The sequence below is a fragment of the Alligator mississippiensis genome, chromosome 3, assembly GCF_030867095.1.
Source record: "Alligator mississippiensis isolate rAllMis1 chromosome 3, rAllMis1, whole genome shotgun sequence".
Taxonomy (NCBI): domain Eukaryota; kingdom Metazoa; phylum Chordata; order Crocodylia; family Alligatoridae; genus Alligator; species Alligator mississippiensis.
In genome coordinates, this window is record NC_081826.1 from 104,699,356 (window position 1) to 104,715,871 (window position 16,516).

Genomic DNA, 16,516 nt, shown 5'->3' on the forward strand with positions numbered 1-16,516 from the left:
CGAGTGATAGCAATTTAGGGTACTCAATCCAAAAACAAGTGACTGTATCCAGCTGTGTATCAAAATGACTAAAAGTGCTTATGGCCCCCTGCTTCTAGGAATTAGATGATTATATTAGGGTATAGGCAGACAAGGTTCTTTGGGTGAATCTGATATATTTTATTAGACCAACTTAAATAGTTGGAAAACAATTTTTAAGCAAGCTTTCAGGTTCAAAAACCCTTCGTCAGGCTAAGGAAGTTTCAGCAGTTGGTGTGTGCTCTTCCTGGATGGAATGAAAAGGGTATAAGCTTTTATTGCTCAAAGTAGTAAGTTTCTAGCTCTCAAAGATATATAAGGATTAGAAAGCTTGTAGGCCAAGTGTAACCAATAGAGTTATGTCTGTCTGAGCCCAGTTCTTCTCAATGCTTTTTTTTTCAAACTGCAAAAGCCAGTTTCTAAGGGCAGACCTGCCAATGTAACCATTTCAGTGGGTAACCATTACCTATGGGTTCCCTTCTGGGAGAGTTCAGCTCTATGCCATGCTGCCACATTTTTGATGAGAAGGGTGGTTCCCTGCTATTATCGCTCCAAGTAGAGAGGGGATCATGGTATGGGAACAGAACTCTGAGGAAAAAGCTACAGAGGATCCAGGCCATAGTGTGACTAGGACACTGAGTGACCTTCTTTCAAGGCCAGCATGATAAAGCCATTTTTTGTGAAAGTTGAGAGCCTCATCACTGTTAAATCACAAAAGAATTACATTGGCGTTTTGTTATGACATTTTAAGGTCTTGAGTTGGGACGCAGGCTCAAAAATGTAACAGTCTCCTTCCCTGGGCATGTTTATACCTGAATCAGCAAGTATTTTAACAAAATTACTACAGCTGCACTTTTGAGTTCAGTGGGCAGGAATCTTATTCCAGGGAATTATAAGATCCAATTTAACTTGTCCTCCTGTGAGTGCCTCTACCTCAGTGATTTTCAAACAGGGTGCCACAGGGTTCAAATGCCTACCTACACATGATACACAAAATAAACCCAGAGATTTCAAACAGGAATCCGTAGTATCAAAAACATTCAGACCTGATGTGGTATTTGGTATTTCTGAGCTCTTTGTAACAGGAGAACTGAACAGTTATTTTCTATAGTCAAAAAAACGAGTGAGAGCTAAGAGCTGGCATTTTCTGAGGGGTGTCTTGAATCTAATGAGTGGTACCTTGAGTCTTAAAAGGTTGAAAACCACTGCTGTACTTTACCTGGATATTTTCAAAGAGTTTGGCCCCTAAATTTATGAGAGGTCTTACAAAATTTAATGGGAAGAGAAATGGTTTATTAAAGATTAAAATAGTTTAAATGTGAAAAAGTAATTATTTTTTTTTAATTTTAACAATTTCCAGTACGGTTGAATACACATTAATGCTATGATGCTAGAAGAGAAAGATTAAACTACCTAAAACAGAATTAAACCATTTAAATTTTAGAGGGCTGAAGAAACATAAAAACATAAAAAGGTGAATAACAAATTCATTGATGGTGCTAGAGAGCAGCTGCTTTAGGCAAAATTGTAAAAAAAATAAACAGGATATTTCAAAGCCTTTGAAATTTTCACCTGGCCTCTTAAATACTTATGTATTCCTGCTAATGGACCAGAATATTAATTTAATCACTTAATAATGAGCCCAATCCTACTTCAATTAAATACAGCATCAACATTTCTACTGATTTCAGTGGCATAAAGTCTACTCCTAGCAGTAGATGTGACTGAGAAAAAAACCCCCTGCAGAGGATAAATATAGGTTTTAGCTGGTTGTGTTAAATGAACCATTTGGAGGGACTTTGCCCATCAAGTAGTGTAGAATACCTTTTTTTTAAAGTAAGCTAAGAGTTAGGAAGCTTTTAACTGTATCTTTTGGCATTAGAAAATAAGAACCTAACTCTAAAAATCCTTATTCACTCTAATGTTGTTCCCTAAACAGACTTTTGACTTTTAAGAGACCTTTATTCCCCAAAGGGTGATGACTCGGAGCCAGTAAAAAGCATGTACAAGGATGCCCGAAGCTCTGGGCCTCATGGACAAGGCCTGGGCTCATGGCCTGCAAGGCCTGCCCGTACACGCTAGACAAAAAAAAACAACCAACACAACGAACATAAGGACTATTTACAGTATTTACAGTTCTGCCAGCAGGGACACCCATGGAGGCCTCCGGGGTCGACCCGCACGAGCAAAAGTCCAGGGCCTCGGCCCGCTTGACGCGTCTCTGCGGCTTGAGCAGCCGGTGGCATCACAGAACGAGGATCAGGCGTCCCGCCTCGACCCGGCACAGCACCCCCTCGAGGGCCCAGCGCTCCTCAAAGGCAGGCACCGTCCGCCGGAGGACAGCGTGCTCAAACTCGAGCGAGAGGCGGGCCCGCACCAGCAGGCGGAAGAGCTGCAGGGCGTCGACCATCCCGGTGCCGGTGAGCTGGTTTCGCCGGCTCTTCAGGGTGGCCATCTTGGCCTGGCCCAGCAGGAAGTTGGCCAGGCTGACCGTGGCCCGCTCGGCCGCCCGGTATGGAAAGGAGTGGACGTAGGCGTCTTTGGAGAAGTCTCGGCCCAGTACCCGAAGCAGTGCGCCCAGGGCGGCAAAGAGAGGCTGCAGCCGGTTCCCTAAAACAGAAAGAAGTAGTGGGGAGAATGTATAGGCAGAAAAGTCTCAGCTGAAAAATTGAGCATAACTTTTTGCAGTATGACTGAACTTGTAATTTACTGTAACTTCTTCTAGAGCCCCCTGAGCTTCCCCCTTAAAAAGGGTCTTCTTCCTGTTTACATTTCTTCAAAACCTTGCATTCTCCTTGCGCTAGGTTCCTTATTGCCTAATAGTTCACTCAAAAGTGGGGGGGAAATGCCAGCTAATTGAGAGGATTCAGTCCCTTCTTCACAACCTCCATACTCTTTGCATCTCACTCCTCTCTTTTTACTATCAACTTTCACATTCTTCCCCCTTAAGGCACAATCATACTTCTCAAAGTGCTGCTGGTGTTGCAAACAGGAACCACACTGATGGTCCAGCTTGGAACTATTCTTCCCATTTAAATTTTCCTTTAGGACAAAATTCTAATTTAAATATTATTTTAAAGTACTTCGATAATAATTTAATCATCAACATATTCTACACAATGAAAGAATGTAGCCCTAGACAAATATTCCTATTGTAAAAGGTAGTATTGACTACAATAGGACCAGACACTCAATAAGGACTTCAGGTGAGAGTTCTGTATCCCAATATTATTGCAAACTGTAAATGTGGGAAGAAGGTAGAAGCAAGTCAAAAGTCTGGACCAAGACAGTTTTTACTATTGCCAAAGGGTTCCTTAAAAATGTAGAACCTACTTAGTAAACCACTTTTGTTATGGTGGTATAATGCCACACCTATGTGTTATTTGCTATTATATTATTTGTATGCGTATATAACTATTTCAAGTTTAAGGAGACAAATGCTTATTCTGATGGTAGTTGTAACAAGAACATCTTCATTTTACATTTTTAAAGCATTATCCCTTTCATAACCTTATTGAGTCTCAGCCTCCTGGGATGAACTTGGTCCTTTAGCTGTTGAAATTCACCAGCTACATCAACAAACAGAAGAAAAAGAAACTCAAGTGGGAAAACCCAAAAGAAAGATGAAATGTATATTGCCTATACAGTTAAGTAATTCTTGTGAGGTACTGAAAGCTCTAATTTCTCACTGGACCTCACATCATTGGCATACAAGTGTTTAAAGCCTATCACACAATACCATCATCCCACTGTTGTGCTCGCCTGACTGAGGCCCAAATGAATTTATGTAATTTAGGCCCTCATCCAGGGTCTAAATTCCCAATTTTATGAATTCCCCTGGAAGCAAACCAACCCAGTTTGTGGGACTTAAGTAGACTCTAAGTTATGAGCCCACTTTCTTTCTGTTGCAAAGAAAGCCAAGAGCATACAAGGTTGTATTAATAGGAGTGCCACTTGTAAATCAAGGGAAATGATTTTTCCTCTTTATTCACCACCAGTAAAGCCCCACCTGGAGTAGCATGGCCAGTTTTTGGCCCCACACTTAAAGAAGGATGTAGATCATAGAATCATAGAAAGTTAGGTTTAGAAGGGACCTCCGGAGGTCATCTACTTCAACCTTCCTGCTCAAAGGAGGGCCATCCCCAACAAGATCATCCCAGTCAAACCTTTGTCTAATTGGGTTTTGAAAACCTCCAAGGATGGAGCTTCCATCACTCTCTGAGTAACCAGTTCCAATGTTCTACTACCCTCCTAGTGAGAAAATTTTTCTTAATCTCGAACCTAAACTTCCCTTGCTACAATTTGAGATGGTTGCTCCTTGTTCTGTCATCTGCCACCACTGAGAACGGTTTAGCTCCATCCTTTTTCAAACTCCGCTTAAGGTAGTTGAAGGCTGCTATTAAGTCCCTTTTCAGTCTTCTCTTCTGCAGACTAAATAAGACAAGTTCCCTCAGCCTTTCCTCATAAGTCATGATGGTTTGGATATTCAAGTGCAGAACAACAAAAATGATCAGGGGCTTGGGGGAGAACATTTTTGAGGAAAGACTGAAAGAACTAGTGCTAGTCCAGAGAAGTTAAGACTTGGGACAGATTTGATAACAGTCTTCAAATACAGAGAGGTCAGTTACAGAGAGGATGGGGATAGGCTTTTCTCCCTGAACAAAAGGGATAGGACTGGAAGCAATGGCCTCAAGCTTCAGTAGGGGAAATTTAGGTTGGAGATTAGGAGGAACTTTCTGACTCTGAGGTGGTCCAACAACGGAACAGACTACCTAAAAAAACTGTAGTTCTATCATCCTTGGAAGTTTTCAAGAGTAGGTTAGACAGGCACTTGACTAGGATGGTTTAGTCAGGGAAGTTCCTGCCTTGAGAAGGGGGCTGGACTAAATGATCTTGTGAGGTCCCTTCCAGCCCTACTTTTTTATGGTCCTGCAAACAGTTAAGCAAATGCAGAACTTTATGTGAATAATCTCATTGACTCTTAAGAGACTACCCATGTGATTAATATTACTTAAGGCTTTGTAAAAATGGGTAGTTGACTTGCATCAGTTATAAATTGTACATTTCATAGCTGGCAAGCGAAGAAACCTTGTATTGTGCCATACTCACGCCATTCGCTGTCATATTTTATGACATCACTCAAATTACTTTTGAAAAGTTTTAAACATAAGGAAAAACTTATTTAATGTCCGAGTCTCCAGAGCCTGGAATAGGCTCTCCTCAGAAGTTGTGCAAGCACCTACTCTGGATTCCTTTAAGAAATGCTTGGATGCTAATCTTGCTGGGGTGATCTGACCCCAGCTGACTTCCTGCCCCTTGGGCAGGGGATTGGACCCGATGATCTTGCGAGGTCCCTTCCAGCCTTAATGTCTATGAAATCTATGAAACTTTTGGTCGGCCACTGATTTTGATACTTTTCTTTCTTATCACTTCCCACAACAGAGTGAAAAGCGGGAGCTAAATTGGGGGTTGTTATGGCTTTTGATTTAGCATTTCCTTTATGTATTTTTTTAAAAAAAAGCTTATAGCTGTTGCAGTCACTGGCCACATCTACATGTTCACTAATGTGCCTTAGATACTGCACATTTAATTTTGTAGTTCCTTAATAAGGTACTAACTGAATGCGCGGTATCTAGAGATACTGCGCAGTAGCACTGGTGCCCAGTTATTTAGTGATGCTTACTGCGCATTAGCCTAAGAACACTGAGCAGTAGGCTATTAGCACGGTTTTTGCCCTGATACACTACTGCATGGTGTTCTTAGGCTAATGCACAGTAAGAGTCTCATGTAGACACATCCCCTATGTAGCAACACTGACAGGGACTCAAAAATTAAAATAAACTGTCAGATGCAAGCCAGAGGAGTAGAAGTCAACCTGCAAGTGCTGAGAGAAGATAGTATAAAAAGCTAAAAAAACATTGGCCAAAGTGATGCTGAGTCATGTTGAACGCTCTCTTACAGGCTGTGTCACAAGCAGAGGGACTGCTGTGGGGCCTGCAGCTTCCTTCCATTTCAGTGCGACCTGAGGACATCTTCCAAACTGGGGGGGGGGGGGTTCCCAGTGCCTGAAGAAGAGTGTTTGTGGGCAAAAACTTGTAAGAGAAACACAAAACTCTAGATTCAGAGGTGATACCTTTTATTAGAACTACTAACAAATGGCAAAACAAATTCTCTTTGCAAGCTTTTGGCCACACCCCCCCCCCTTCCCAAGAGTTCTGCATTTCTTTTTTCCCCCAGACCAATATGGCTACAAAACAGATCCCCAAAAGTGTGCAAAGAACTTTTTCCCAACGATTTAGTTGGTCTGATAAAAGGTCTCACATCTACCCAAAGATCCTTGCCTGCGAGGGAATTTTGAGGAATTCCCCTGAAAACCAACCTAACCAAGCAGCCCATGTATAGGGCAGTGTTGTCAACTCTCATGATTGTTGGCATTGTTCTTAAAGTCTAAGCTTCAGGAATGTGAAAAAGTTAGCTCTTTTCTTTTATATGTGCCCAAATAGTTGGAAAAAAAGTTCTTTGCAAGCTTCTGGGGATCTGTTTTGTAGCCATGTTGGTCTGAGAAAACATACACACATGCACACATATATCCATATATCTATACACACACATATATATGTGTTTAGATATATATGTGTATCTATACACACACACATATATATCTATACGCACACATACATATATCTATATACACATACATACACACAAATATACATACACACACGTATCTATATGTCCTCAGATGCTTGCACACACATATACATATACATACACACACGTATCTATATGTCCTCAGATGCTTGCACACACATATACATATACATACACACACGTATCTATATGTCCTCAGATGCTTGCACACACATATACATATACATACACACACGTATCTATTTGTCCTCAGATACTTGCACACATATACATACACACACACACACACACACACACACACACAATATACACACGTATCTATATGTCCTCAGATGCTTGCACACACATATACATATACATACACACACACATTAATATATATATATATTAAAAGGATCTACATTTTTCACATTCCGGAAGCAGAGACTTTAAGAACAACACCAAGAATCACGAGAGTCGGCAGTACTGAGGGCACTGGCGGTATCAGAAGGTGGGTCCAGCCCAGGGACAGAAACCTTACTGATTAAACCTTTTCAAGAAAGGAAAGGATTCAAAAGAAGAAAAAATAATAATAAAAGAGCAGAGCATTTGGGTAACCCCTGGGTTTGATTTTAACCCTTCAGTGAGCACTAGGCAAACAAACTCGTGGGCCCCTACTGAATACTGTATATTGATATTCCTTTTTTCACTCAATAATCATAATATGTAAACCGAGCACAAATGGGCCCCCGCTTCCCTTCGGGCCCTAGGCATGTGCATAGCTTGCCTCTGCGTTAGCCCAGCCCGGAGCATTTGGGGAGGCCACGGGATGCGGCAGAGACCAAGCCTTCTTCCCCCCGAGACGCAAACACGAGAGCGGGGGGGGAGGGGGCGGACAGTGTCGGGAGTGGGGGAGGCCTCAGCGGCGCGTGGGGCTGGGTCTCATCCCAGCCATGTGCACCCAGCGCGGCGCCGAGGGCCGGCTCCCCTCCCCGGGAGGACGGAGGAGGAGGAGGAGGATGAAGGGAAGCAGAGGGCAGAGCAGCCGCGGAGGTGCCTGAAAGGAGGGGCCCTGCGCGGCAGCGGCGGCGCGGGCGCGGGCACGGAGCGGGCGGCGGGTGAGGGGCCCGGGGCCGCGGGCGCGCAGGGGCGGGAGCGGTGCGGAGGCCGGGCCGCGGGTGCCTCCCTGAGCCGGGCCCCGTCGCGAGGCCAGGGAGGGGACGGGCGGGCGAGGAGGCGGCGGCAGCGGTGGCGCCAGGAGCAGGGAGGCGGCGGCAGCGGCAACCAGGGAGCCGGGCCGGGCCCCGCAGCGGCGGCGGCGCCTCCTCGGTGAGTCCCGCCCGGGGCCCAGGCCTAGGCCCGGCCGCCGCGGCCTTTGTTGACGCCGCGGCCTGCAGCGGGCGGGCTCGGGCCGGGCCGGGCCGGGCCTGGGCAGAGCCGGGGGGCGCAAGGCTGGACGGGCCTGCAGAGGGTCGGGCCGCCCCCAGCCCCGCTCCGCGTGAGACCGCCCTGCAGCCGGGCACGGCGGGGGTGCTGGGGAGTCCCGTCCCGTCCCGTCCCGCCCCGGGGGCACCTCCCTGCCGTCCCAGGGACAGTACCGACGCGGGGGGCAGGGGTGGCGGGCTGGACGTGCAGGTGGAGGGAAACCTGCCAGAGAAAATGACCACGAGGGCAGCCTCCTTCCCCCCCCCATGGGCAGGGGGGGGGGGCTGGACGTGTGTGGCCCTGCTCCCCACCCACCGACAGGGCAAGGCCTCCAGCGTTTCTCAACCCGTGGGTCGCCACCCCCAAGTGGGTGGCAAGGGTATAGGAAAGGGGTGCAAACTTTAAAAATGGATCAACAAACTTTAAAGATAGGCTGTGCTTTAAAGGAGGGAAACTGCGGCTTTTCCCTTGCAGATTGGCAGAGCTCCATTCTGCCAGGCACTGCTTGGGGGACCCCCGTGCCCCACACACACCCATCACGCCATATACATGGGGGCAGGGGTGAGGGGCAATGGGTTGGGACTGGCCATTGTTGTTTACAAATGGGTCCTGGTACAAAAAAGGTTGAGAACCACTGCTTTAAACCCTTTCTGGCAGCAGCAGGCCTTGACCCCTCTCTCTGCTCCAGCGCTCGGATCCAGCCACACCAACTCCATCCCTAATCACTCCCTCCTTGGTTATGAAAAACAAAATGGAAATACCCACTGCCAAGTCTACCTCCTCAGAGAGTTATTCCCTATAGCAGGACTGATATAGGGCATCTTCTGGAGGACAGACTGGTAGTACTACTCTTTAGTTCAGTGGGTGTCAACTTTTTTTGTACCAGGACCCATTTGTAAACATTGATGGCTGCTGCCTCCTGACCTAATGAACAGTTTAAGTAGAAAACAGCCCCCTGACCCTGCTGCCCCTGACTCCCAACCTGTTGCCCCGTGCCCCCACCATGGGCAGGGCGTGGGTGTGGGGGGCCCCAAGCAGCGCCTTGCAAGGGAAAAGCCACAGTTTCTCACATTTTTCACCTTTAAAGGAGAGTCCATTTTTAAAGTTTGTTCATGATCCTTTCATATATTGTGATCCACTTTTGGGTCACAACCCATGGGTTGAGAAACGCTGCTTTAGTTCACACTGATAAACACATCCTGAAGTTGCATAAAGTTACATAGATGGTATGGTAGTGACACCAGAGCAGTGAAATACAGCGTTTGACTTGGCTGGGAGCCTTTGGTTTTCTGAAATATGGTTGGCAAGTCTGTGACAGGAGTCATTTTTGGTAATCTTGTATCCTAGAGCAGTTGGTCTCAAGTTGATCACAAGTTGCAGCAAGGGGAATTGAGGTTTGATAGGAGGGTAGTATGGGAACAGACTATCCAGAGAGGTGGTGGAATCTCCTTCCCTGGAGGTTTTTAAGACTCTGAGAGACAAAGCCTTGGCTGGGGTGAGCTAGATGAGGCTGGTCCTGCTTTGACCAGGGGATTGGACTGGATGACCTCCGTAGGTCCCTGCCAACCCTAATTTTCTATGATTCTATGAATTGCTCTAAAAAAAAAAAAAAAAAAAAATTCATTTTTTTTGATACAACACATCAAAGACAGGTTGTACATTAAACCCATTGCCTTTTGTTTTGTAAATCTTTCAACATATGTGCTTTTGTAAAATGATTATACTTGTTTTTCTTTCTTTTTTTTTAACTTACTGATGGGGTTTCTCATGTCCTATTACATATTTCATAAGCTAATTCTGAAAGGGAGGGTAGGTAGCTGAGCTGAAGTGAGCATTCACTTAAAACACAGTTCAACCTCAGTGATTTTCCTGAGGCTCAGACTAACAGATTGATAGGTAAAGCTAAATTTTAAATGATATACTGATACCTGGTGCTGGATACATTGATGCAATGGATACACTGATGCAACACAGTACAGAACCATGTAGACACAGCTGAGCTAGCTTGTTTTCTGAGAACGGATATATTAGCAGAGGTGGGGTGTTGCATAAATGTGGTTGTAGACAGGTCAGGTATCTATAGAGCTCTGCATCTGCTGTGAAGACATATTCTTTAGTGCTTGCTTTTTATTTTTTATTTTAAATGATCTCAGTGGAACTATAGGGAAAGTTTGAAGAGTCTATAACTCACTGACATTTTAAACACAGGCTATATATGAGTTAACTTGTAAGCAAATTAGGCTTTTTCTAATCAGTAATAACAGATTACAGATGAGCCAGTGGAATAGTTTGGGTCACTTAACCAGGTGCCATGACTCAATACTACAATACTCAAAACTCAAGCATTCACCTATTGTGTAATTGATGTGCCATGATACCGCTTGCTGCCATAAGACAGTGGTATGAGAGACTTATGCATTAGGAAGAGTTCTCATTGCCAGATGATTTTGTTTTTGTTGTTATTGCTTCTTAATAGTTCTGTGGTCTCACTCTGGTGTAGGACTTGAAAGAAGTCTCATAGCTACCATGACTGTGTTACATATTTTGACAGCACCACTGGGGAAGCCATTCCTACCCATGCCCTTCTGTCTCCTTAGCTTCCACAGTGTTGGGTTGCAGAAAGATGTATGCTGAAGAGGGAGGTTAAGCCCTAATTCACTGTTATCTGTATCATTTCTGCCATTGACACTTTCTTGGTATGCAGTGGGCCTGAGGCAGTGCTCTAGGAATTAAAGCATGTGTAATGCCATAAGGAGGGGACATTTGTGGCAGAGGTAAACTAAAAATTAGTTTTAAATGGGATTTAGGGCTGTAAACACCACAATGTATTGATCAGAATTTTATGGCAGTAGCAGGGCAGATTTCAAATTCTTTGGGTACTTTCCCTAGCAGAATGTGCCTGGGTTTCTTTTAGGTTTAATCTGAACTCTGAATATTCTGGATTTGCATTGCTTGGAGTAATTGCAGCATCCCTGTATTGTTTCTTTCCATTAAATTACTGACATTTAATCTCAGGCTTCACTCCATTTAAGTACCTGTATTTATGTCTGGGAATATATAACTTTAAGGGGTGGCATATTTGTCTTGCTCATCAAGGGCACTGTTTCTACTAAGAAAACTCAATAAATTTACTGACAAATTTACCACAGCATCAAGTAACAAAGGTTCCCAAAATGAAGTTTGGTTTGTCGTGTAAATAACTTCCAAGTGACAGGTTACATATGGTCACTTTTTAGAGAGCATCATAAAACTGCAAGTGGGATGACAAGTCTGGTTTAGTGCTTATAATGGAATATTAAATTTACCCATATTTAAATAAGGCAGCTTTAAGTTGCTCAAAAACATATGCCTCTGATCTACAGCAGATAAAGAGTGATACAGAGCATGTTCTGCTAATCACTGGTTTCATATTCTCTAGAAATACTTTGAATGTCTGAACCAAAGCACTTAACTAAGTAAATTGGAGAAGTTTGACTTTCCTCTTGTTTAAAATACCATTACTAGGTTAATTTTGATAAACCCCAGAAACTCATAGTAACTTACATTATTACGGAAACTTAAAAGGATACTGATAAATTAATCCTCTAAATTGAATATAAAGTAGTACTGTAAAGACTTCACAGTCTCTTGTAATTTTGTAATTTTTTTTAGATTATTAATGAAAAAATGTAGTAGTAGTAGTAGTCTGTCTTTTTGTTGTGGGTGAAGATCCAGGTGGAAAACTGACTACATTCAAAATTTTGCCTAATCTATGAAGCGGGGGAAGGAAGGTGGGAGGGGAGTGCTAAGTCTGGCTTGTAAGATAATAGACAAAAATATGCAGACAGATGTTTTTTACTTCTTAAATTAGTACCTATAAGTTTTAAATATCTTAAGTCTTTGGATCTATGAAAATCTATACTCTTTTAGAGAATTTGCCTAGAGTTAGTAAGTACTTTCTCCCAGTGATTGCAAGAATACACCCTTGCAAACTCTGGTGTGAGATCAAGGCCGTGCTCTTGAAACAACAGATTGGATACTGCGTGCATAGTGTTTTTAAGCTTTACGTTTCTGCGTAGATGACAGGTGAGAGAGAACAAACTCATTGTTCTCAACTGTGCTTCATAGAACTCTTGCTGATTGTTAATGAAATGAACCATGTTGAGAATGAAGCATTGGAATATTAGGAAGGACATTGATTTGATTTTGCCTTTCTGAAGTGTTTTACAAAATGAACAAGTTAAGATATAGTTTTGATGTTGAAATAACTATAAAGCTGACGTTAAAGAAATGCAGTCCTAGTATATCTTCTTAATATCCCAGAAGGTTTTTTTCTTCCTATGTGTTCTCTAACAATTTGGTCATTTTTAAGTTATTGGAATAATTTCATTATTTTCTTGGATCAATTGTTTCAAACTTATAATTAACTTTATTGCTAAGAGCTTTTTCCTGATATTCATGCTAAATACTACTTTGCCTCATTTTAGTGCATTACTCCCTAGTTTTCTTTCTTGCAAAATACAAGCATTTCCTAAGAAATTATTTCCATCTACTTAGAATTTGTGTTAGCTATCTGCTCCTGTGCTTGCAATCTTTACTCAAATATCAGGCCTTCATTTGACCTCTCTTTCAGTTGCTTGTCTTGGTTCATCCTCCCATCATTCAACATTTTTCTGGTTTTGAGGTAGCTAGAGATGGTGTCTCAAGTGCAGTCTCACCGATGCTGAGTAAAAAGGGCCATTATTCCTCTGGAATAGATGATGTCCCTCAACCTGGTGCCAGGTGCCCTTGAGAATTCTTTCAGTAAAGGCACAGTATGTGTTAACACTTTGGCAAGGCCTTTGTTGGAGAGCTCACTGAATAAGAATAACAATTATTTTTTTTCTCCCCCTCTGCCCTTCCCTCCCACTAATTTGGATTAGGGGTTGCCTCATCCTCTTCCTAGGGCTGGACCTACTGTGCTGTATCTCTAGGAGGTATAAGGTCAACAAAAACACTAATTTCATTTTAGTCATGGAATCCTCTCTTTTCTGTGGCAAACATACTGAAGATATTTGACAGAACTTTTGCTTACATTTCCATATACCCCAAATTCACTGATTGCTGCAGAATTCTAGGTGCTGTTTAACAGATGAAAGAAAATTGAACTCTGCAACATTCAGAAAAATTACAGCTGTGTACAGTTTAGACTCAGGATTTTGGCTTTTCTGTGTACCAGTTTAGAAATCTGTCCTGGTTACTGCTGTTTTTATTCGACTGTATCACATTTATTTATTAAATGTATTGTCATTCATATTCCAATTAAAACAAAAGGAATATTATAGCAGAACAAAGGGCTGGAAGGTTTGCTTTGCATTACTTTGAGCTAGTCAACTTGATTTAGAATAGCTATGCACAGGTATTTGCTGCTGATCTACTTTGTCATAGGTACTGAAGTGGATGTTATACAGTAATGTTCAGGAAGGAAAATGGCCAACAGATCTGGTTACTCCAGTCACTCATTTCTTTATGAACAATGTCCTACATTTTTGTCCTTATTTTTAATACCTTTTGCTAATTGAGTCTAGCCATTTAAGTGTATACAAGTTGTATTGGGGTATAGGTTGTAGCCACGTTAGTCTGAGGGCACTGGCAGACAAGGTTGTTTTGGTAAATCTGATAACTTATTAGATCAACTCAAATAGTTGGAAAAAATAATTTAATAATAATAATTTAATATAATAATAATAAATATAATGTCTGGCTATTTGAGTTCATCTAATAAAATATATCAGATTTACCAAAAGAACCTCATCTGCCTATATGATGCATTGCCTTCCTGATTTTGGCTCATCTCTTCTTTCAACCTTTTACTCTCATAGTTGTGAAGACCACTTTTCTATAACTGACATGTAGCAAGTGCAAAAAAATTCACAACCATAATATGGTATCTATAATATAGTATTCATATAAAGTTAACTTCTTGTACTTTTTGATTTTTTGTGATCTTTTTAAAGGCTAAAGCAGCAGCATTAACTAAACTGCACAGTATATAGAGAACAACTGTTGTATTTTCATGTTTTATTTTGTGCATTCAGTGCAATTACATACCTTGGTTTGCTAAAAAGGTGAAATAAATGATTCTTCAAGACTGATGCTGAGCAGTCTACTTGCTGTGCTGGCTTCTGTCTTTGAGAAGAAGGGAAATCCTCTGGTAGCTCTGGGTGAAGGCAACACATGTCTAGTTATATTGCTTGACTGCTCATTTTGCCCATCACACTGGCTGCTTGCATACGTGTAAAAAAAATCCCACAAACAAAAAATACATGCTTTACCAGAAGCAGCAGTGCGTTACTTCAACCCAGCTCTGTAGCATCTGTAAAGATCAGGAGCTTCAGTGGGGCTTTGGTACTTTTAGTTAAAGCTGATTCAATTGGCTGTTAGATCAAAGTGCCAAAAAAGCCCCACTAAAGTGCCCAATCTTTACAGATGTTGGGCAAGCCAGCTTGAAGTAATGTGCTGCTGCTTCTGGTCATGTGCAGGGTTTAGTGTGGGAACATGCCAAGTTTAAAGTGCTGTTCTTTGGGGGGATGGGGAAGGGGGGTTGCATTTGCAAGCACCCAGTGTCTTTAGTTATTAGTTAATAGAGTTACATTAGTATGAAACTCATTCTTAGGCACTTAGGGTAAAAGAATATGCCACTTCTATTTATCAGTTGCCGCCTTTCTCCCTTCCTTCCCCTATCAGGTGCTGAGCATTTGCAGCTCCTGAGAAGGCCAATAAAAATTGTGAGTGCTTAGTTACCTCTGTAGATCTGGCCATATTTATTCAGGAGCCAAATTATGGCTTTAGGAGTCTCTCTTTGGGTATATGCATTTGAAACATGTTTGTCTTATTTGTCTTTAGTGTAAGCTTATGCTGAAAAATATTAATATATAATATTGTAGTGCTTGTGGCTTTCTTCCCATCTGTTCTTAATCATTCACCAGCATGTTCTAGACTAGGGGCATTAGACTCACCTGGGTATATGGGCCATGGGCCAGATCCAGACATCCAGGAGCTCCTGGACCCAGCCTGGGATGTGAAGGCTGCTGAAGTGGCCACAGCAGTGAGGGGAGGGGGGTTTAGCATTGGGAAGGGGTCTGGTAGCGGCAGTGGGAAGGGGAGCAAGTCTGCGGGAGCAGCAGCGAGTGAAACTTGACACTGATATCCATACCTAGTGGGGCCAAATGGCCACAAATTCTGCAGCAAGCCACACCGCCCAATTTATGATGCCTGCCGGTAGCCCAGCAGGCCAGGTAGAGGGTTCGTGGCTGGATCTGGTCTCTGTTTGATACTTCTGCTCTAGATGCTTGATTAAAGCTAAATGATTTGTTGGGGCAAGGTGGCAAGTCACAGCTTACCTTAGAAATTCTCCGTAGTAGGGTTTCACTTTGCTTTAAAACAAAGTCAGTCAAGCAGGTAACATCATGTTCTTAATGATTTGTTTTATAAAGGTTCTGAGCTATTTTAATAGAATGATATGGTATCTAGCTCAGTCTGAAGCAATATAAAGCAGTCTTGAAATGTTCAAGTAACATCCACTTTGGAATACACAGGGAAGTAATTTATTGGCTGCAACATTCCCCTTCTAATATTTCGTATCTAATAACATAAACACAATAGATAAGGTCTGCCATCTTTGCTTTAACATTTTTGGTTTCTGTAACATGTCAAATGTAGTAATTGTGCAGTTTTAGAAAATTTCAGGTTAAAAAAAACTGTTTATGTTCTTATATTTAAATTATTTACTGTTACTTGCAGTAAAGCAGTTTAGGAAGAGATCCATTTTGCCCGTGACAATGAACATGTGAATAATAGATGTTGCAGTACGTTTTTTTAGAGAACCTTAAGTGTTCTCTAGTTCCAAAATAAAAACTTTGGAAAATGGCAGTACTAAAACTGCAATGTAAACCATAAAGATACATAATATTTCCCTGCCCCTGAAAATAGAGCACAGTAAAGAGCCCTCCCCCCCCCTGCTTAATAATAACCCACATGCTTTAAGACAGTAATCAATAAGAGAACCTGTATAGGGTTAGATCCCCTCACATGGGTAACTAGATAAACTGACTGATTTATAGTTTAGATGCCACCAAAATTATAATATGACTATACAATTCACTGTATCAAGATAATATAATACATATATTGCTGCCCACAGAACCACAGTAATAGATGATACAAACAGAATTTTTACAATTTGTACTTTGCATTTTTTTCTTTACTGATTTTAGTCTTAATCCCTTTTAACCATGTACTTTTCCTGTAAATAATGAGTCTGTAGGAGTCTTGGGATAAGCAACTTTCTTTCCTGTTCGAAATGTAAAGCACAGTGTACCCATTCCTTGAAAGTACCTGTGCCCTAAACAGGGTCAGAACCCATCATCTTTCTGGGATTTAGCAAACAAGTAGATAAGCTACTGTAAGCCTTCACCTTAGCACG

At 42.3% G+C, this 16,516-nt stretch overlaps 1 protein-coding gene across 3 annotated transcripts in view; it reads left to right on the forward strand.

Moving 5' to 3' along the window:
• The first annotated feature begins 7,506 nt into the window (after window positions 1-7,506).
• Window positions 7,507-16,516, forward strand: part of SOCS6 (suppressor of cytokine signaling 6) — a 42,891-nt gene continuing 33,881 nt past the window's right edge. The window contains exon 1 of one of the 3 annotated variants that reach the window (XM_019490509.2): window positions 7,507-7,766. The gene's annotated coding sequence lies outside the window, so the exon portion shown is untranslated. Of the gene's footprint in view, window positions 7,767-7,832; window positions 7,978-16,516 lie in introns of those variants that run through there. The other 2 variants (XM_006272310.4, XM_059724272.1) reach the window with 2 other exon arrangements.